Below are 21,963 nucleotides of genomic sequence, written 5' to 3' on the forward strand. Positions count from 1 at the left end.
AAGAATTGTATTGGCCAACAGATGCTACTATGGTCTAAGTAAGCAATTTAAAAACAAAGCCACATCTCGTCAAACAAAAATAACACTATACAAAACGCTGATACTACCCGTGCTAATGTATGGCTCCGAAGCATGGGTACTTGCGCAAGCAGATAAGGCAGTGCTTGGTGTGTTTGAGAGGAAAATTCTTCGAAAGATCTACGGGCCGATTTGCGTTGACGGTGAATATCGACGTCGTATGAACCACGAGCTATATAAGCTATACAAAGACATGCATATAGTTAAACGTATCGAGATGCAACGATTGCGTTGGCTAGGCCATATCATGAGAATGAGCGATGATGAACCCGCTAAAAAGGCGTATGAATACATGCCACATGGCGGTGCACGCAGAATCGGTAGGGCTAAGCTTCGATGGAGCATACAAGTGGATGAAGAAATGGAAAGGCGCGGTATTCCAAAAAGTCACGCGAAAAACAGAGAGGAATGGAGATCTTTTCTTAGTTCGGTCTATGGAACAAATGTTCTGTAATGGGCCAACTAAGTAAGTATTTGTTTGTAGTATAATCATAAACACGCTAGAGGTTGTAATTATCGCTCATTGGTCACGAAATTTGGTACGGGGTAAGAGTTTAGATAGAAGAAGATACCTACAATTTTGGATGACGATCTGATATTATTTGGCGGGTGAAATTGGCCATTACTTTGGTATGAAAAATATCAAAATTTTAGTTTTGGTCCATAGCCTACATATGGAAAAAAGCTATTGACCTTTCCCCTGTTAGAAAATGCAAATAATGTGTCTGCTACGTAACGAGCCTACTGCCTATTATATAGTGTGCTTTGTGTAGAAAACCACATTTTGCTCCGATGCTACAAATTTTCAATAATAGTCTGATCGGCGCGAAATTTGAAGTAAGGTTTTTGTTTACGACAAAGAAAAAGCTTGCAATTAAACATGATGATCAGATAATATTTAGCGGGTTACATGGAAAATTGTGAAGGACAGCGTGAGTTATATGTATTTGGAAGACGATCTTTTAACTTTTCCATTGATGTCAATTATGTTGATGTACGTGGTCAGACTACAGAGTTACTCCCTATTATATACAAAGATCACACAGTTTTAATTGTGTACAGTGTAATTACATTCACGCTAAAATTCGCAGTTATAGTTCAATACTGACAAATTTATGGACAAGGTAAAGGTTTTGGTCCAGGAAGATGCCAATAATTTGGATACTGATCGGATAATATTTAGCGGGTAAAATTAACAAAAAATAGATACCCCTCAATAATGTTGGCGACATTTCCTGAGTATTTCAGCCATGTAAAACTTATCTACAAGTGATGTCTTAAGACACGTCGTTCGGACTCGGCAATAAACAGTAGGTCCCTTATCATTGAGCTAATATGAATCGGGATGCACTCATTGATATGAGAGAAGTCTCTCTTGTCCCGTATGGGATGTCTGTGGAACAATTATTATAATTAACCAAACCTTTTGTGGGATATGTTTACATATGTATGTATGTACTCGTATATATAACCAAAATGGTATATGTGTTCATTATAATAAAAAGAAAATAACACCTAACGTTTCCAGTAATGACGGTGTATGTATGTGCTATATCTCTGGTATATTATCGTGTATATAGACTTATGTATGTATGGCCGGACGGCAATAATATGTCGCAATCATATAATGTTAATTCAGTGAAAACTAGTGCCCAGGGAAAGTGGTGTAGGGTACCACATGGTCGGCCCCGCCTGACCATAGTCCTCTTTTACTTGTTTTCTTCTCTTGGTTTTGAAGCCATGGTGATATAAAAATTTTGGTGAGTTTTGTTTGTATGACGAGATGATTTTATCCCCACCAACAATGAGATTTTTGTTTTTATTTGTTGTAATTTGTGTCAAAGATGTAAATACTTTATATGTTCTATGTCTTTGTTTGTGTTTTTATTCATCTTTGTTAGGGTTTTTTATTCCTTATTTTGGGATAGGTTCTTATATGACTGCAGTGGAGTAGTTATGTGTGTTTGTTTTTGTTGTCATTTAAAGCAGCAAAACTTCACCATGTATTGTGTTCATCAATACTCGTAGTATTATACCTGGCATTTGTACCAAAGATATGTGGAAAGTGTATATGAGAATTATATACAATGCAATCAAAAATTTCAGCAACACGTTTTCTGGGCTTATAATATCTTTTGTAAAAATTATAGATTTTGATAGCTCGCTCCTAGCATCGGTATTGTTAATGATTTTTACAATATTGCGGAATTTCACAAGATGTTTTTGTTTTTTATACCCTCCACCATAGGATGGGGGTATATTAAGTTTGTCACTACGTTTATAACGACTCGAAACAATCATTGTAGACCCTACAAACTATATATATTCTTGATCAGCGTGCAATTCTACATCGATATAGCCATGTCCGTCCGTCTGGCTTTCCGTCTGTGGAAATCACTCTTGCGTCCGAACGGATTGACGTAGGTGGATGAAATTTTGGGAAAATCGATTATATGTACGTAGGACTTTTGGTATTGAAAGCGGGCTATGTATGTCCACGCTTTCGTGTAGCCCCCATACAAAATGACGTGTGACGCGTCGTCGTTTTAAGAAATTTGTAAGATATTTGTCCCATTTTACCACCGAATTGGTTGTAAATTGGTATTTTGTGTGTCTAGAAGCCAAAAAACATTCCTACCGAAGTTGGTTTATAAAGGTCCACCTTTTGGTATAGCCCCCATATAACGCCCCATATAAAGTATGCGTTATTTTAATATATTTTGAATGTATTAGTCCCATTTGACAACAGAATCGGTTGTAACTTTATATTTTGTGTTTTCAGAGGCTAAGAAACATTTCCACCGTAAAGTGTTTATATAGGTCCACGTTTTGATATAGCCCCCATAGGACGATATCTCCCGATTTTCGGTATTTTGAAGGTTTTGACCTCATTATCACACCGAGATGGCTGAAATTTGGTATTTAGTCTTCGTTGGGGTATAAAACTTTCCCCCAGAAATTTTTAGGTATAGGTCCATGCCATCATATAGCGCCCATAGAACGGTACCTTCCGATTTTCGGTATTTTGAAAGTTGTGTCCACATTAATCCACCGAAATGGCTGAAATTTGTGGTGAAGGGTATAAAAAGTTGGGCCCGACCGAACTTAACGCTTTTCCTAATTGTTTTTTTTTTTTTTTTTTTTTTTTTTTTGTAGGAACAGGAATAGATATTCTTGTTCCAGCAAAACTAAAAAATCTTTTTTCTCTGAGTGCAGTTGATATTTTATCCGGTGTCGGTAAAGGCATAGTTCTGGACATTTTCCATAATTATGGGATCACTGGGTTCACATGAAAATTAATATGCCGCCCGGCTTTAGATTAATGTCGTTCTTTAGTGTTGTTAAAGGCACTTACGAAGATTTATGGCAATTTACACACATACGACCCGATTGCAAAGAAAGAGTAAAAAAAGATCAAATGTGTTGTTATGCCTCCCAATTTGAAAGTTGGTATTTAGTCTTCGTTGGGGGTATACAATTTTCTACAAGAAATTTGTCAATATAGGTCCACGTCGTTAAACGAGCTGATATTTTGTATAAATTCTTCGTTGGGGGTATAAAACTTTTCCCCCAGAATTTTGTTGGTATGTGTCCACGCCTTCATATAGCCCCCATAGAACGGTGCCTCCCAATTTTCCGTACGTTGAAGGTTGTGGCTTCAATATCCCATCGAAATGGATGAAATTCGGTATTTAGTGTTCGTTGGGATACATCTCAGTTTTCGGTACGTTGAAGATTGTGCTCTCAGTAGTCTACCGCAATAATTGAAATTTGGTATGCAGCCTTCGTTGGGAGTGCCCACGTCATATAGCCCCTATAGAATAGTACACCCTCCGATTTTCGGTATTTTGAAAGTTTTAGCCACATTATTCAACCGGAATAACTGAAATTTCGTATTTAGTCTTCGGTACAAAACATTATTACATACACAAAACATCCCCTGCAAAAACTATACGGTGTAGATTCACGTTTTGGTATAACCCCCATATAAAGGTTCCATCCCATTTAGTTCACATTTGTCTACCGAATTGGTTGTTAATTGGAATTTTGTGTCCCAGAAAATAGATAACTTACTCGCAAAAAATTATCCACATACTCGTATATACCGTGTTGCCCAATTTTATGAATTTCTAGGTCTTTTGTCAAGTTTTTGAACCGAGATTGCTGTAAAGGCCTCGACACATAAGAAGCATGGTATTCATGCTGAAGTCATAGCTGATAAAAGACTAAACACCAAGTTCGACCTAATAAAAAGATTTCAGAATCACATTTGAATTAGGTCAAACTTGGTCTTTAGTCATTTACCAGATATGACTTAAGCAAGAATGCCATGCTTCTTAAGGGATGGGTACATAAGCCGCTCGGCTTTCTTGCTTAATTCATTACTGGCAAAGGAGTAAAGAAATGTCAGAACCACATTTCAATTAGGTCGAACTTGGTCTTTGGTATTTTACCAGAAATGAATTAAGCAAGAAAGCCGAGCGGCTTATGTACCCAGGCATTTATGTGTCGAGGCCTTAATTCAATTTTGTTTGTAGACAGAGGATATAAAAGCTTAATTCAGAAAATTGTAAAAATTGGTTCATGGTTGGTTCGGAGACACCCCGTATGAGCTCTTTTAAAAGGAAGTATTATGAGTTAAGATATTCTGCTCTGGCAAAGAATAAGAGAAAGAGCTTAGTACTTTCATAAACGAAAGGAAATTGATTGTTCCTGTTTACTTCAATACAGTTTGTGGTGGGCCGGCCGAATGTATCGCCATTCTTACATGTTTTCACAACTCTCGGATTTGTCAACATGCTCATGCGTGTGTCACATTGCACATTATTTAGTAGGTAGTATTGCCTTGGGAAATGTTGAAGAAATAACGCTTTCTTAGTCTATTGATAATAGAGATTATTATTTTGTAATAGGCTGTTCGACTAATATGGCTCTTAAATTTGTACTAGTGTAATGATCCAAGAAATTGCTTGCTCTTCCAATCGATTGGACATCAAATACCCTCGTACCCTCGCACGGTGATATAGAACAATTTTAATCACATGACCAGGTCAACTTCTCTGTAAAGAGAGTACTTTGCGGAGATCGCCAGCTTTATTCATTCGTATTTAACTCCTTTTCTATGCGTGTGTGATTATTCTTAGGGTGAGTTACCAACCCAGTCATTGTCATAAGTAAACGAGAATAGATTAGTTACACCAAAAACTTTTTTCGTCGATCGTGGGATAATATTCTCTAGGACATTTACTTCAAGATTGTGCACGCAGATCCACACATACATACATTTGATCGCAAAAACATCCCCAAAGAGACAAGGAAGACTTCTCTCATATTAATGTGAGTACACTCCGCTTCAAAGTAACTCAATGAAATGGGAGCTACTTTTTAAAGACGAGTCCGAACGGATTGTCTTAAGGCATCAATTGTAGAGATGTTTTACATTCTATGCAAAAAACCGTTGGCCTTACCATTGCTGCACAGCACCTACTATTTATTTGTGTACAAACCCCCAATGTTTTTCATGTTAAGATCTAGCTTTAATTATTATACATGTTGGTTTTGAAAAAGAAATGTACATAAACCTGAAAATTATTTTTCTTTTGTATTACATCCCTAAGTTGACTCTAATGATTTACAAAAGAAGATGAAAAAAGAAAAATTTTATGTGTTTATTATGGTTGTACTTTCGTTGTTTTACAAAATATAATCATGTAGATGTCGTATCCAGCAGTCAGCATGCTCGGCGCAAAAGTTTTCATCTCAAAAATAATACCACAAAAAAAAGGTTACAATGAAACACGTGCTACATTGTTGTTAATATAAAATAGACTTCATGTCACAGCATTGTTGTGCTTATATCATGTATGTATAAGGGTTCGACTTTTACTCCTTTCCCCTAATGCTTGGCTTGGTATTCCTATGTTGCGCTGCTGTATGTATGTAAAACTGTAATCAAATGAAAATCCAAACAAGCCCACTTAAGCGCCTTGACATATATGAACTGGCGACACACCATGACTGGACTGTATATACGTATGTATGTTTTTAATATGTGTGCAAGTATGTTTACAAATTTCTAAAAGATATGGAGGTTCCCCTTCAACTCTCCGGGTAACATTTGGATGTAACAAAGAAAAGGCAAACAAAAAAAAATCCCCACACATAAAAACATGTTTTGGACCATAAAATAATTTATTAGCATAACCTTTTAAATGTGACAGGCACGCACAGAATTTCCAAACACGTTGTCCTAGCTACTCGTTTGCCTAACTGTAGGCAATGATATGTGCCTTTGTTAGGTACTTATATCGTTTCAATGTCATGTACATATTTGTAGGCATATGTGTGGATCATAAAGCTAATGGCAAACGTGTAATATTCTCAATTCTAAAAACGGGTATGCCTGTGTGCGTGAGTGTGTGTGTGAGGTTTGCCCCTTTGTCACAGTTACTTGAAGGCATTAACGTCATAAATGCCTGTAGCTTTGGTGTAAACGAAACAAACACAAACCAGTAGGGTTCCTAGGTCCCAAAATGAAATGTCCAGGTGAGACTTTTAAGTACATTTATATGATCCTAGAGACATATCATAAAATTTAAAGTTTACAACCTGTTGCAGCAAAATCGAAATAAGTACAAAATTCACAATTTTAATCCAAATAGTCTCAAAATCAGTTCTTTTTGTACTCACACTGTGGTAAGGGGTATTTGGTTTTGTTATTAACAATGAAAACGTGATTATTTACAATCAAAATAGTTTTATTGTTTTCTTAAGTAGTCTCCAGCGTTATATACGAGTTTTCATACGCATAAAGCAATTGTCCTTTTTTTCTACTCCGATTTAGACACCTAGGAAACAGGGTTTTTAAACGATCGTTATCGTTATCCACGCCTTTTTATACCCTCCACCATATGGAGGGTATAATTAAATTTGTCATTCCGTTTGTAACACATCGAAATATTCGTCAGAGACCCCATAAATTATATTTAGTATTGATCAGCATAAAATTCTATGTCGATTTAACCATGTCCGTCTTTCCGTCCGTCCGTCTGTCTGTCTGTTGAAGTCAAGACACAGCTCGCAATTTTAAAGATAGAGAGTAAATATTTGGTACAGAAGTTTTGATTACTTGCAGAATAGTTGGCATTGAAAGTGGGATATATCGGTTCACGCCTTCATATAGCCCCTATAGAACGGTACCTCCCGATATTGGTTATATTGAAGGTTTTACCTTCATTATCCTATCAAAATGGTTGACATTTGGTAATTAGTCTTCGTTGAGGATATAAAACTTTCCACCTAAAATTTGTTGGTATAGGTCCACGCCTTAATATAGCTTCCAAAGTACGGTACCTCCCGATATTCGGTATTTTGGAAGTTTTAGCTTTATTATCCCACCAAAATGGCTAAAATTTGGTATATAGTTATCGTTGTGTGTATAGAACTTTCCACCTGAAATTTGTTGGTATAGGTTCACGCCTTAATATAGCCTCCATAGAACGGTACCTCCCGATATTCGCTATTTTCAAGGTTTCAGCTTCATTATCCCACCAATATGGCTGAAATTTGGTATTTAGTTATCGTTGGGTGTATAGATATTTCCACCTGAAATTTGTTGGTACAAGTCCACGCATTCATATAGCCCCCATAGAAAGGTACCTCCCAATATTCGGTATTTTGGAGGTTTTAGCTTCATTATCCCACCAAAATGGCTCCCGATATTCGGTATTTTGGAGGTTTTAGCTTCATTATCCCACCAAAATGGCTAAAATTTGGTATTTAGTTATCGTTGTGTGTACAGAACTTTCCACCTGAAATTTGTTGGTATGGGTTCACGCCTTCATATAGCCCCCATAGAACGGTACCTCCCGATATTCGGTATTTTGAAGGTTTTAGCTTCTGTATCCCACCAAAATGGTAAAAATTTGGTAATTCGTTTTCGTTGAGGATATACAAAATCGTTCCACCTGAAATTTCTCGATATGGGTCCACGTCTTCATATAGCCCCCGCAGAACGGTACCACCGGATTTCTGGAATTTGAAGGTTGTGGCCTCAATATACTTCCGAAATGGGTGAAATTTGGTATTAGATCTTCCTTGGTGTGTAAAACTTTTCACCTGAAATTTTTCGGTATAAGTCCACGTCTTCATATAGCCCCCGCAGAACGGTACCACCGGATTTCTGGTATTTTGAAGGTTGTGGCCTCAATATCCCTCCGAAATGGCTGAAATTTGGTATTAAGTCTTCCTTGGGGGCATAACACTTTCCACCTGAAATTTGTCGGTATAGGTCCACGTCTTCATATAGCCCCCTAGTACGGTACCTCCTGATTTCCGGTGTTTTGAAAGTTTTGGCCTCACTATCACGCCGAAATGGCTGAAATTTGGTATTAATTCTTACTTTGGGGGTAAACAACTTTCCAACTAAAATTTGTCGGTTTAGGTTCAGGCCTTCATATAGCCCCCATAGAACGATACCTACCGATTTGCGGTATTTTGAAGGTTGAAGCTGTGTTTATACATTTCTCTATTTTATTGACTTGTTTGAAAAGAATTTTAAACAGAAAAATTTTACATACAAACATTTTCTTACCTTTTATTGAAATATAGGGCGTTTTTTTAAGCCCGATAGAACTTGAAATTGTAAACAATAACACAAAAAATTAAACTGTAATCAAATTTTTTTTTATTCGAAAGATCAATACGTGACATTAACATTTGAATATGATTTCGGGCATATGGGCACCGCGGCTGTTCTTGACGAAGTGCATTCTGGACGTCCAATTTTTGGCCACTTTTGCAAGCACTGCTGGCTGTATGTCACGAATAACACGAACAATGCTGGCCTCCAAGGCATCAATTGTTGATGGTTTATCAGCATAAACCATTGACTTCACGTAGCCCCACAGGAAATAATCGAGAGGTGTCAAATCGCACGACCTTGGAGGCCAATTGACAGGTCCACTTCTCGAAATCAACTTATCGCCGAATTTTGATTTCAATAAGTCGATGGTTGCGTTCGCCGTATGGCACGTAGCGCCATCCTGTTGAAACCACATCTCCTCCGGATCAATGTCATCCATATTTTCAAACAAAAAATCATTGATCATGGTGCGGTAACGATCTCCATTGACCGTAACGCGAGCTCCGGCCTCATTTTTGAAGAAATAAGGTCCGATGATGCCACCAGCGTGAAAACCGCACCATACGGTGCATTTTTCTGGATGTAATGGAGTCTGTAGGGTCTCTTGTGGATTGGTCTAGAGAGTATGTGGTACGAAATCTATCCACAGTTCGACGAATGGCTTTTTCAGATGGACGATTATGTACGCCATACAAATGACGAAGTCGTCTATAAGTTGCGCGAATCGACGACTGATTTTCAAAGTAAATTTGGATAATTTCGTAGCGTTGTTCAAGCGTGAGTCTATTCATGATGATTTGTCAGAGTATACTGAAACAAATAAAAAAGTATCAGTCGGTTTGCCGACAGAGATATACCCTCAGCCTGTGCAAATTGAAACACTTTTTTCACAAAAAACTTATGTATTTAGGGGGTTTCAAAATTTTGGTCGTATGAACCCACAAAAATGTTGATTCTGATTAAAGTTCAAAAATTTTGCGGAAAAGGTACTTAAAGGAATGGACCGACATACACAATGGGGGTGCAATAGGGGGGTTTTACACCCTTCGGGCTATTTTTTCAGGAAGTATGGACTTGCCCCTGAGGAAACTTGTACCTTCGTATAGGGGACAGTGAATACAAGATGTTACAACAAAAACCAAGGCGATTCGAGAGCAGGTCATGAACTGAACTTTTCCGAAATTTTGTGTGGGAGGTACTCGAAGGAGTTTACCGATTGACCCCATATTGTAACCTCATCTAAGTCTGGTAGAAATTTCATAATGTGCAAAGTATGGAACAAAACGGTTACTTCCTTCAAGAGTTATCGTACTCACAAATTTTCCGAACATTTTCGAACTTTTGTGGGAGAGGTACTGGAAGGATATACTCCATCTTTGAACTTGAACTAAGTTTGGGCAATAATTTAACTTTTTGTGTTACTTTTTACAATTTAAAGTTCTATATAGCTTAAAAAAACACCCTGTATTAGTTGCATAAGAAAATATGTAAAATGCTTATGCATTTTGCATATGCAAAATGTATGCATTTTACATAATTTTGCATATGTCATATGTTTCGATTGCAATTGAATCAGAAGCCAAAAATATGCCTAGTCCCAAAATGGGACCAAAAATTCCGCTGTCTAGTCATGATGCAGAATGATACGTCATGTCCTGTTCGTTTTTCGAATTTCTCAGGAGATTTCTGGCAAACAAATTGAAGTGTACCTCTCCGAATTAACCGTTCTAAATTTCTGAAGCCGTCAAGTCGCCCCACGTTCAGTTTTGCCGAAGAAACCGTCGACCATTTGTTCGAAGTGCTTCCAACATGATCAACTTTCTTTGGATTTGGCTCGCTTTCGACGACCTAAACGGTCGCTTCCTGTTTTGTTACGGGCTCCTAAGCATATATCCAAGATTCGTCATCGTCGTTTGCAGCACAACGATCGTTTTTTATTCACAATTTCTTTGCACCAATCCACAAAAGCCTCTTATTGAGCGATTGCCCAATTTTGGCGGATCTAACGGGAAAAATTAACTTTTGCGGCCAGGTGTTAGTGCAATATGAAATGTTAGTTGATGGAAGAAATGCTCAAAGATGCCTCTATCTCATGGTATTTAACATGGCGATCTTGCATTATCCGTTCACGTACGTCTTAATTTTTTTCTGTCACAACTGATAAGATTGACATCATTATACCAGTTTTTCATAGTGCTATAGAATGGTCCTTTATCGACATGCACAGATTTAATTTGATCGATGCAATCTTGCGGCGATTATCCACGTCGAAAATTGTAAAAAATTAACGGACGAAAATGTTCACAACTAAATTCCTTTTTTTGCAAAGGGGTTTTTTCAAGTCACTGTAAACAACACAGCACAAGGTCGTATGACAAGGTGTCCTAAGAAGGTATAGGCCAAAAATAAGCTGTCCACAAAAAATTCAAATGGCGTAGCCTGCCCTGCAGCCCTCGTAGAATCACATTCTGAGTCGATTTATGCATGTCAGTCTATCCATGTATTTTTGTTCGCAACGTGCAGGTCGTATTTATCATCCGCTTCAGCTGAAAATTCGGAAGAAGAACGCTATTACTTTTGGGTCAGATTTGGATTTACCTCCCTCGATTTGAGGCATTTGGTGCACCAACCTCGCCTATGAAAATTCAATTTTGATAAAATTTTAAATGTGCGCCGGGATTTGCTCTAGGCTAAAGTTTGCCATATTATATAGAAATCGGTTCAGACTTTGATAAAGCTCCCATATATATTTTACATATTTAGAGTGGTGTAGGGTATCATAAAGAGGGCCCCACACAACTTTGATCCTTTCCTTATTGGTTTAGTTCTTTTTCTCATCAAAATCTTGAAATTTATATTTTTCCAAAAAATCACACACTTGAACACTTCAGAATGCCCTTTATCGACATTGTCTTCTTTTCCCACAATAAATCCTGATCTACATATGTATGTCGGTATGTATGTAGGCTTACATTTATTTAGGACGTTTAATGGTCGGTCATTTGTTGAAAATAAGAACTGATGTCACTTTAAACATTTTGGTCTCTTAACTTCATTATCGTCGTCGTTGTGATGATTATCATCGTAAATGTTTACGTGTTTAAGCATTAGGGCAATTAGTTATTTCCTTCTCATATACATATACAGACACACACACACACACACTCGTAAGGCTATCCTTTCTCATGCGCCTCCTTCGTGCGTGAGTTTTATTCATGATACGTGCTGCGTGCCAAAACTGTAAGACATAATATCCAAATTCATTTTCATAATAACACATTTGACTATCAAATTATAATAACGAAATGCTGAAATCATGGGGTTTAAAGCATAATTTTTTACAAATTGTCTAAAGATTAAAAAAATCCTACTGTCCACAATTGTCTGTGCTACTGCAATTTAAAATAGGTTAAGTGACCGTTAGTGGCTATAGATTAATGCTGTGATTGTAGGATACACAGTTTTATACCCTACACCCCAATGTGGAAAGGAAAACTTATAAAAGTTTGTTTTTCGAAAAGAGTTTATAACACCATGAAACATTCGCCGTAGACCACCGTGTGGTATACCAAAATTCATATCTCGACAAGATAAAGCAATTTTGAGATGTGTGTCCTTCTATCCGTCCATTAAAAATTGTAATCAAACTACAGGACGCAATAATGACCAATATTCACGAAATATAGTACGGAGATCTAGTTCAAACAAGAATAGACCCCTATGTTGAAATAATCGTGAAATATTTAGGGGGTGAAATGGACCAAAAACAAAAATACGTCTCTAGAGCAGGAATATCCTTCCTGATATGGCTGAATGTGTCGGGCCTAGCCAGCAGATGGTGATTGGGATGGCTCTCACGGTAATACCCAAGCAAGGACTGCAACGAAGCTCATACCGCTCAATTGCTTAACCGTCGCCTCTGCCGGGAAGTTTGGTCTTACTTCGGGTATTCGACCAGCAGGGATATGGCGAGCGGCTGCAGCAGTTATGATATCTCGGAACGCCCTTTTCTCTACCCGAACATCAGAGGGATTGAGCAGTTGTCTAAAGCGGCGATTGGTGAACTCTCTGAAACTCGGCCAATCAGCTGATTGACGAACGTGCGGCGTTCACAGGTGATGAAATCGGGTGGTCTGCTTATGGAGATACTTATGAGGAGATGGTCTGATCTAATAGGAAATTATGGTTATGTCTGGCGAACTGTGACACTCTCCTCTAGTTCTGGTAGGAGCGTCCTCATTGACCGTGCAAAACGTAGAGCTATCAATCTGCTTAGCCAGCGCTGTACGCCTTTGGTTGTTTCCGAAGGTCGAATGCCACATCCCATGATGCGCATTAAAGTCCCCCGGGACCAGACGATTATGACCTTCCAAAAGCGGGCTAACGTCAGACTCGTAATCTGAGATATAGCTATTTTTCAGCGGGATGTATACGTTCAGCAACTCTATCTCGGCAGTTCCACACCTGAGTTCTACCCCCATACATTGCATGTACGGGTCATTAGAGAAAGGTTCAAGCGAGATAGGTCTGTATTGGACAGAATGGTGCAATAGGAAAGCCAATCCCCCACCTCCACTTCTGGTGCGATCCTTCGTTAACACGTTGTAACCATCACAACGTTGTAAGACTGAATTGTTGTCGAGCTTGGGTTCTTGCACCGCCGAGACCTTGATGTTCTAACGACTCATGGAATCTACTATTTCCTCGATCTTACCCCGGAGTCCATTTCAATTAAATTGCAAAAAGGATGCATTTTCTGGGATTGGGCAACAACGACTGGTGTTAAAGTCTGTGTGTGTGGTTGCTGTCGTGGGGACTGCGGAGGATTCATAATCAGACGACGAGGGAGTTTCGTAATCCGATGGCGACTCACTGGATACTGTATCCACGCAGCATGCAGCAACATTGTCCCTCAAGTGGACAAGTCCAGAGCAACCCCTCAGATACACCCACTCCTGACATCTATTGCATCTCACCGAAGATTTGATATGGGTGAAGATGCGAATGTGATAAACTGAGCACAAATAATTTAAAAAGCGCTCCGGCGATTTTTATTTTTTATACCCTCAGCCTTTAGGCTAGATAGGGTATATACACTTTGATACGACCAAAAATGTACCTCATCGAAAAGGTTTTAGACCCCTAGTATGTTTGGACGAAATTCGTTTCAGACAATTAGGCGTCGATTTAGCCATGTCCGTACGTATGTCCGTCTTTCTGGCTGACTGGTGCGCACCATTCCAACCAAATTTTGGGTATCGTAATATTTTGCCCAAACTTAGTTTAAGTTCGAAGATGGGCCTTATCGGTCCACTCCTTCTGGTACCCCCCACAAAAGTTCATATTTTTTCTGTAAAATTGTGTGAACGATAACTCTCGAAGGGATCAATCGATTTGGTCCAAATTTTGCACATCGTATTATTCCTTCCAGATTTAGATCGGGTTCGAATATGTATCGGTTCTCTCGGATCGTTTTGAAATTGTTTTCAGTAAGTTGTGCTTGCGGCTCCCTTTATGACGGCACAATTTTTTTCTTGCGCAAGTCCATACTTCCTGAGATATTGGCCTAAAAGCTCCAAGAAACCCTGACGGCACCAACCAAAATGGCAAATCCGCAAGATAATTCATGCAAGGAGTTTCTGATTGGTGCAGACTTTGCACATCGTATTATGCATCAGTAGTGGAATTCTTTAAACCATTTCGGTAATTATCGACATTTTCCAGTAAGTTAACAACCAAAATAAAGTTTTCGCTAAGCCCTACCCATATCAGCAATGTTGTTAACTTTTATTCATACTTTTCATTCATAATTTTGCGTTTTAGTTTTACCGATTTTTGTCGGTATCTCAAAAAATGAGTTACAGAATTCCACTACAGGTTGGAATATGGTCTACATCGGTCCACTCCTTCGGGTACCTTCCGCATAAATTTCGGGAAAAGCGAAATTAAAGCTCCTCTTGGATCGTTTTGATTCTTTTTCAGTAGGTTGTCCTATTGGCCCCATTTACAATGGTACAATATTTTCCGGAGTAAGTCCATATTTCCTGAGATAATGGCCCAAACGCTCCAAAAACCCTGTCAGCAGATACTAAATGGTTATTGCGCAAAATAACTCTAGATCTTTAGTTTAACGTTATTTGATATGTATTTCGAATTCTCTATGAAGCAGAAGTTTGCTTACTAAGAATTGTTTGTATACGTCGATGATTTGGTATTGCCTCACACTACAGTGCCTACAGATTCCATGCATTTTAAAGCAAATTCATGATTATTGTGATTTTTTCAGTGTCTGAGGGTATATATCCGTCAGCACAGCTGACTGATACTTCCTAACTTTTGTGATTTTACTCATCTATGAACATTTTAGTTTAAGAATCCGCAAAAACTTCTTAGGTGTAAGCACCTTCCATTTAAAGTTGTTTTAGGCGCACCGTGACATATAAATGTGTTTTCCTTTATAGTTTTGGTTTGTTTATAAAGAACTATGTTTACCATATATGCTACAAAATTTCGCAACCATGATAAAAAGTATTGAAATCATGTTTTATATTGAAATCATATTTTTATACCCTCAGCATTTATGCTAACGAGGGTATATACACTTTCATACGGGCAAAATATGCCTCATCGTAATAGTGGTTTTAGACCCCAAGTATGTTTGGACGAAATGTGTTTCAGACAATTTGGAGTAGATTTGGCTGGCTGGAGCGCAAGATAACTGTCGAACGGATTAACCGATTTAAATTTGGCTTTAGTAATATTTTGTCCAAACTTAGTTTAAATTCGAAGATGGGTGATATCGGTCCCCTCCTTTCGGTAGCTCCCCCACAAAAGTTCGAAAATGTTCGGAAAATTTGTACGCACGATAACTCTTGAAGGGAGTAACCGATTTGGTCCATACTTTGCTCATCGTGAAATTTCTACCAGACTTAGATGAGGTTCCAATATGGACACAATCGATACACTCCCACACAAAAATTTGGAAAAGTTCAGTTTAGGACGTGTTGTCGAGTCGCTTTGACTTTTTTATCAAATTGTTTTCACAGCCCCACATACGACGGTACAAGTTTCATCCTGAGAAAATAGCCTGAAAGGTGCAAAAAAACCCTATGACACCGTGTGTAGTGGTTGGAGCGCAAGATAATTCTCCAATGGATCTGCCGATTCGCTCCAAAATTTGGCTTTTGTAATATTTTTTTTTTTCAAACTTAGTTTAAGTTTGAAGATTGGCTATATCAGTCCACTCCTTCAGGTACCTCCCCAATAAAAATTCAAAAATGTTTCGAAAAATTGTGCGCACGATAACTCTTGAAGGGAGTGACCGATTTGGTCAATACATCAGATATAGATCAGGTTCGAATATGGACTATATTTCTTCACTCCTTCTGGTACCTCCCACACAAATTCACTTTAAGACCTGTTCTCGAATCACTTTGATTTATGTTGAAGCAACTTGCATTCGCTGCCTCAATTACGACTGTAAAAGTTTTTTAAGGAGCAAGTCCTTACTTTTTAAAAAACAGCCAGAAACTTGTAAAAACCCCTATACCACCATATGTAGTTGCTGGAGAGCTCTAACCGAATACTGGGTCCATCCACACTTTGAATATCGTAATATTTCTTCGAATGTTAGATGAAATTCGAAGGTGACGATTATAGGCCCACTACTTCCGGTACCTTCCCCACAAAAGTTCTAAAATATTCGCTAAAATGGTACGTGCAATATCTCATAAACGCAACAACCGATTTGGTCCAAACATTGGATCTCTAAATATTTTGTCCAAACTTAGTTTATGTTCAAATGTGGACCATATAGGCACAATCCTTGGGGTATCACTCACACAAATGTTCAACATTTTCGTGTGGTTAAGGTCTCTCCGAAGATCCTTTGGAAATTTGTACCAAAGGTTTTCCTATTGGTCCTGTTTACAGCGATATTATGTTTTTTGTAGGCAAGTATCTATCGATACCTTCCGCAAATTTCTGAGCTTTAATCCAATCCATATTTTTGTTGGTTCATACGCCCAAAATTTTGGAAACGCCAATAAATACATGTTTTCTTTTTTTTTTTTTTGGAGAAAAAGTATTTCACTCCACACAGGCTGAGGGTATATCTCTGTCAGCAAAGCCGACTGGTTCTTTTTTTACTTGATTATTTCTTAATAAAAATATTTAATTATTTTAAGAAATATGTATGCCTATGTATCCAAAATCGTCCATCTGTCCATTACGAAATAATGAAAATAATATAAAACATGTCCGATCATACACACATACATATATTTCCACAACATCCCCGAAGGAACATGGTCGAAAAACTTCTACACCTAAAATTGTTAACTGGAAAGGAAATCAATTATTTTATTTTAGTTGTGAATATCACTGTGACACAAAATGGAACTCAAAGTCTGGGGGTGGAAAATTTCTTTTGAATGTGAAAACCATTCAGTTTCTGAGATATCGCGCTATGAAGTTTTTGATTTTTTCCCTATAATACTTGGGAAAAGAGCTCCATATCTCTGTTTGGCGTTGTTGTAGCTTCATTTTGAGGTGACAATGTCTTAAGCCAAATCGATTGGCGAATCTTTTTGTAGAAAATTTCATTCTTCTAACTCAATTCCTTTCATGTCCTTTTCGTCCTTTATTTCTTGAACCGCAGTGAAAGTACCACAAGATGAGATTTTTCAGCATCCAAATTATCTACGAAAATGTTGCTCAGGAGATTTTAGGAACGGTTCTCTTTGACAACTAACCGATTTTTTCCCGTTTTCATTGTCCTTTTTGACATTTAATCGGTTTTGGTTCAGAAATACATTATGTTTTGTTTTTCTGTATATTCGTCATTGGTTATTTATTGGTATGTAGACATAACCATTGGTTATTGCTTATGTAGACATCTGGGGTGCTTCTGAAATACACTATGCAACACCGAAAATGCAAACAACTTCTAGTATTAATTTTTTGAATGTACATATTTAGACTACAAAAACCCTAGTTGGGTTTTGTCCTGTCATATCCAGTTCGGATTTTATGGCCTCATCTAAACCGGGCTAAATCTACACTTTTTTGCATTTATCGGGCGTTTATCTCAGAAACGAATAGGAATTTGGCCTTGCTGTCTTTAGCAATATTGTAGCCATAAACTAGTAGAACTTATCTTTTGAAGAAACCACATAAGAAAAACTCCATCTAGGGCATCAAAATCTATAAAATATAGAAAATTTTACATAATTGCTGAAATTCTGGTCAGTATCGGCTAAACTATTGGGAGTTGAAGCAAGTAACCTTTTGCAAAAATCTTCCAAATAAAGTTCTCAACAATTCTTTAGAACATTCTGAAACTCTAAAATGCTTACTTCATGTTGTTTCAGCGGTAGTTTGCATCATATCCTTTTCAACAAGTATTTTAAACACAGTTCACACCAACAGTTTATTCTCGCATTTCAGATTTCACTACATTATTGACATTTTTATTAAATCGTCGTTGAGAAATGTACTGAAAACAACGGGACAGAGGCATTTTGCAACAATGACATGTTCTGAATAGTTGTGTATTACATTCCAGGGAATATTTTTCCAAAAGAAAATATTCAGAAAAATATAACGGTTTTGGAGAAACGGTGCGAAATGTATAAAAATTGTGGTATTTTTGCATATATTTTGAAATTTGAGGCAATAAATGTAGTTTTTCGAGTTCATTATTTCTCCAAATATTGTTTTCTTGTCCTTATCTACAAATTTGCTTCAGAGGTCAGAAGAAGATTCGCATTGGTTTCAGAGATATAGCCCAGAATTTCTTTAAAAACTCAATATTTAACCATGTTTAGATGGGGCTATAAAACCCGAGCTGGATCTGACACAACAAAACACAACTAGGGTTTCTTGGCGTTTGGGTCTGTAGAGTTGTCAATCAATTTAAATTAATTCGCTTCTGAAAACTTTGTTAGTTGCAGTTCTAGAACAAAAAACCGTTTTCTTAAACCGTTTTTAAGGAAAAATGTCAGTACACGCAAATATGGAGATCAAAGGCTGGGGGTCGAACAATTCTTTTTGGCGATGAAAGTCGATGAAGATAATATTACGAACTCGGAAGGACAGTTATGCCGTAGGTCAAACTTCTGAGTTATAGCGAAATGAATTCTTACTTGACAAACTATACATACCAATGTGACAAAAAACCTAACGCCATAACTCAGAAGTTTGACCTACGGCATAACTGTCCTTATTAACGTGTTCACAATTACAATAGCTATTTGTGGTAAATATTTCAGAAGCACCCCAGATGTCTAAATAAGCAATAACCAGTGGTTATGTCTACAGATTTGTCTTCAGCCAAATCCCCTCACCTCAAAATGAAGCTACAACAACGCCAAACAGAGATATGGAGTTCTTTTCCCAAGTATTATAGGGAAAAAATCAAAAACTTCATCGCGCGATATTTCAGAAACTTGACCTATGGCGAAAATTTCCTTTTGGTTTCTCAGTATACCCATCAAGGGCTTTCATCTCCAAAAGAAATTTTCCACCTCCCAAAAATGCTGCTGCACAGTGTATTTTGTAGTGGAGTCTGGTCGAACTTTACGGTTTTTTACTTGTTATAAAATACTCGATTTTTTCTATCCATCGACAACATTCTTCTTTTCACCCTTTCTAGGTTTTGCCTCAAGACAAAAAGTACATTGTGGTTTACTAACTGATGTCGGCTATTCAACGTTATCTGTGGCAATAAAACGTAAAGATAATTTTACAATTTTCCTGTGAAGAAATTCTCGTAAAACAGATTTATCACACGGATTTATTTTCTTATATTTGGAATTATATTATTTCTGTAATCAATCACAGAAAAATAGGAATTCAAAAGTTAAATGCAAGCTTGTAGGCATATTGTTCCAATTTTTCACCACTATCAAAATTTGGATTTTGGTCCATTTCTCCCGCTTAATATTTTACGATTGTCAGTTGAGTCTGTAGGTGTCTATATTGATTGGAATCAAACTCCAATCCAAACTTCATGGCGTGGTTGCATTTATTACGGAGAGTATGCTGAGATTTTACGTAATTTTTTGCAAAAGCGACTAATTATACCCTTTCAATGCTTTTGTACATACAGGTCTTTATCTATGTATAGTTGACACGTACCGTTATGTCTATTTTTTTTGTATTAAACACACAACAAATATTTGTTTGCTTCAATTGTACTAATCTGCAGATCAATCTTGTGGTCGCCGAACTCAGTTCTACTGGCAACCTTTCTGTTGCGGCCTTCCTATTTGCCATGTGTGATAAGAAATAAGTTCCTTTTGACCATGTTAGTTACACAAACAATGCCATCGTGTTTACTAATTTTCTTATGAAGCTATCATATGTCATAATCAGTTTACCTATATGCCATAATCATTGAACTTCATTTATACTATAATTATATGTATTTATTCTTAAGCAACTCTTACTATGTTACGAGTATTATATTATTAATTATATTATTGTTTTCTTTTTAGATAATTTTGGTTGTGATGGAAAATTTCACAACCAGGCTTCAGTAGGAATCAACGTGAATTCTTATGAACAAATTTATTGTTTGGTAAGTACATGGTATTATTTGTTAGAGCTTTTTGCAATTGTGAATATCTATATGCTTATTGTTTATTTTATATATGTGTTATATAAGATACTTAACATTTAAACAGACCTCGTAGAGATTCAGTTACTTCTTCCGAAAATTTTCCAAAACACATACCCCCCAAATTTTTGCAATACAGAACATCATAACATACCGTATCCATGAAATTTTAATTAAATATTGTATAATTTTGTTCATTATTTTGTGGAGGGGAATTGTGTGTTTGTGCTAAAATAGAGATTAAATACCAAGGCTATTTGTTTCGAGTGGATATCACACTGTTGACAACCATAAATCACAATTTTTGTTTATTCAAGATAGGAATGAATGTATGTATGTATGTATGTATGTATGTTGTATTTAACTCGTGTTAAGTTTTAGGAAGGAACAGAAACTATTCTTTTCGCAGACCTGTTTTATTTTATGTACGTCGGTACATATATTAGGGTGATGACTTTTTTACAACTTTAAAGCCATGTATGATATTTTGATGAATTTTTATTGAAGATAGGAAGAGTGCTTTAAGATTACATAAAATTCTACATATAAGGTGATTAGAAAAAAACTCATACACAAAGTCATTTGAAAATTTGTATATATCAGAATTTTTGTACAATTTTTTAAAGCCACATATATGTAACATTACATAGGATCATCAAACACACAAGAAACATAACTACTCATGTTGTCATTGTTGAGGGTGCATCTCAGTGAGAGGTTGTCCTGCTTGCTGCAGGGGTTGTATAAGTCTTGCATTACTTTGATAGCACTCTCATTTTTTTATACCCTCAGCGTTTATGCTAACGAGGGTATATACGGGCAAAATGTGCCCCATCGAAATAATGGTTTTAGACCCCAAGTATGGGCTTTTTATTAGGCTTTTGTAATATTTTTTTCAAACTTAGTTTATGTTCGAAGATTGGCTATATCGGTCCACTCCTTCCGGTACTTCCCCCACAAAAGTTCGAAAATGTGGGGGAACTCTTGTGGGGGAAGTTGAAGGGAGGAACCCATTTGATTCAAACTTTGAACATCGTGAAACTTCTAGCAGACTTAGATGAGGTTCAAATTTGGACTCAATCGGTCCACTCCTTCGGGTACCTCCCACACAAAATTTCGGATAAGTTCAGATTAGGACCTGCTCTCGAATCGCTTTGATTTTGGTTACAACAACTTGTATTCACTGCCCCCCATACGACGGCACAAGTTTCATCAGGGGCAAGTCCACACTTCCTGAGAAAATAGCCCGACAGTTTGTAGTGGTTGGAGCGCAATATAACCCTCGAACCGATCTGCCGATTCGGTCTACAATTTGGCCATCGTAATATTTTGTCTGAACTTAGTTTAAGTTCGTAGGTGAGCCATATCGGTCCATTCCTTTAGGTACCTCTACCACAAAAGTTCGAAAATATCATAATATTTCGACGAGACATCGATCAGGCTTGAATATGGACTATATACGACTATATACTATATACGGCTGGTAAGGTTATGGCAACGGTTTTTTGGGACTTCAAAGGTATTTTATTGATTGACTATCTGCAAAAGGGTAAAACAATAAATTCAGAGTACTATTGCAACTTTTTGGATCAATTAAATGTACAAATTCGAGAAAAACGTC

At 37.2% G+C, this 21,963-nt stretch overlaps 1 protein-coding gene across 2 annotated transcripts in view; it reads left to right on the plus strand.

The window, feature by feature from the left end:
* Positions 1-21,963, plus strand: part of kek4 (kekkon 4) — a 285,350-nt gene that overhangs the window by 169,431 nt on the left and 93,956 nt on the right. For both annotated transcript variants that reach the window (XM_073974539.1, XM_073974540.1), the window contains one exon: positions 20,221-20,303. The gene's annotated coding sequence lies outside the window, so the exon portion shown is untranslated. The remainder of the gene's footprint in view (positions 1-20,220; positions 20,304-21,963) is intronic.

The sequence above is a fragment of the Musca autumnalis genome, unplaced genomic scaffold (genome assembly GCF_047663935.1).
Source record: "Musca autumnalis isolate F117 unplaced genomic scaffold, ASM4766393v1 scaffold_3, whole genome shotgun sequence".
In the NCBI taxonomy this organism is placed as follows: domain Eukaryota; kingdom Metazoa; phylum Arthropoda; class Insecta; order Diptera; family Muscidae; genus Musca; species Musca autumnalis.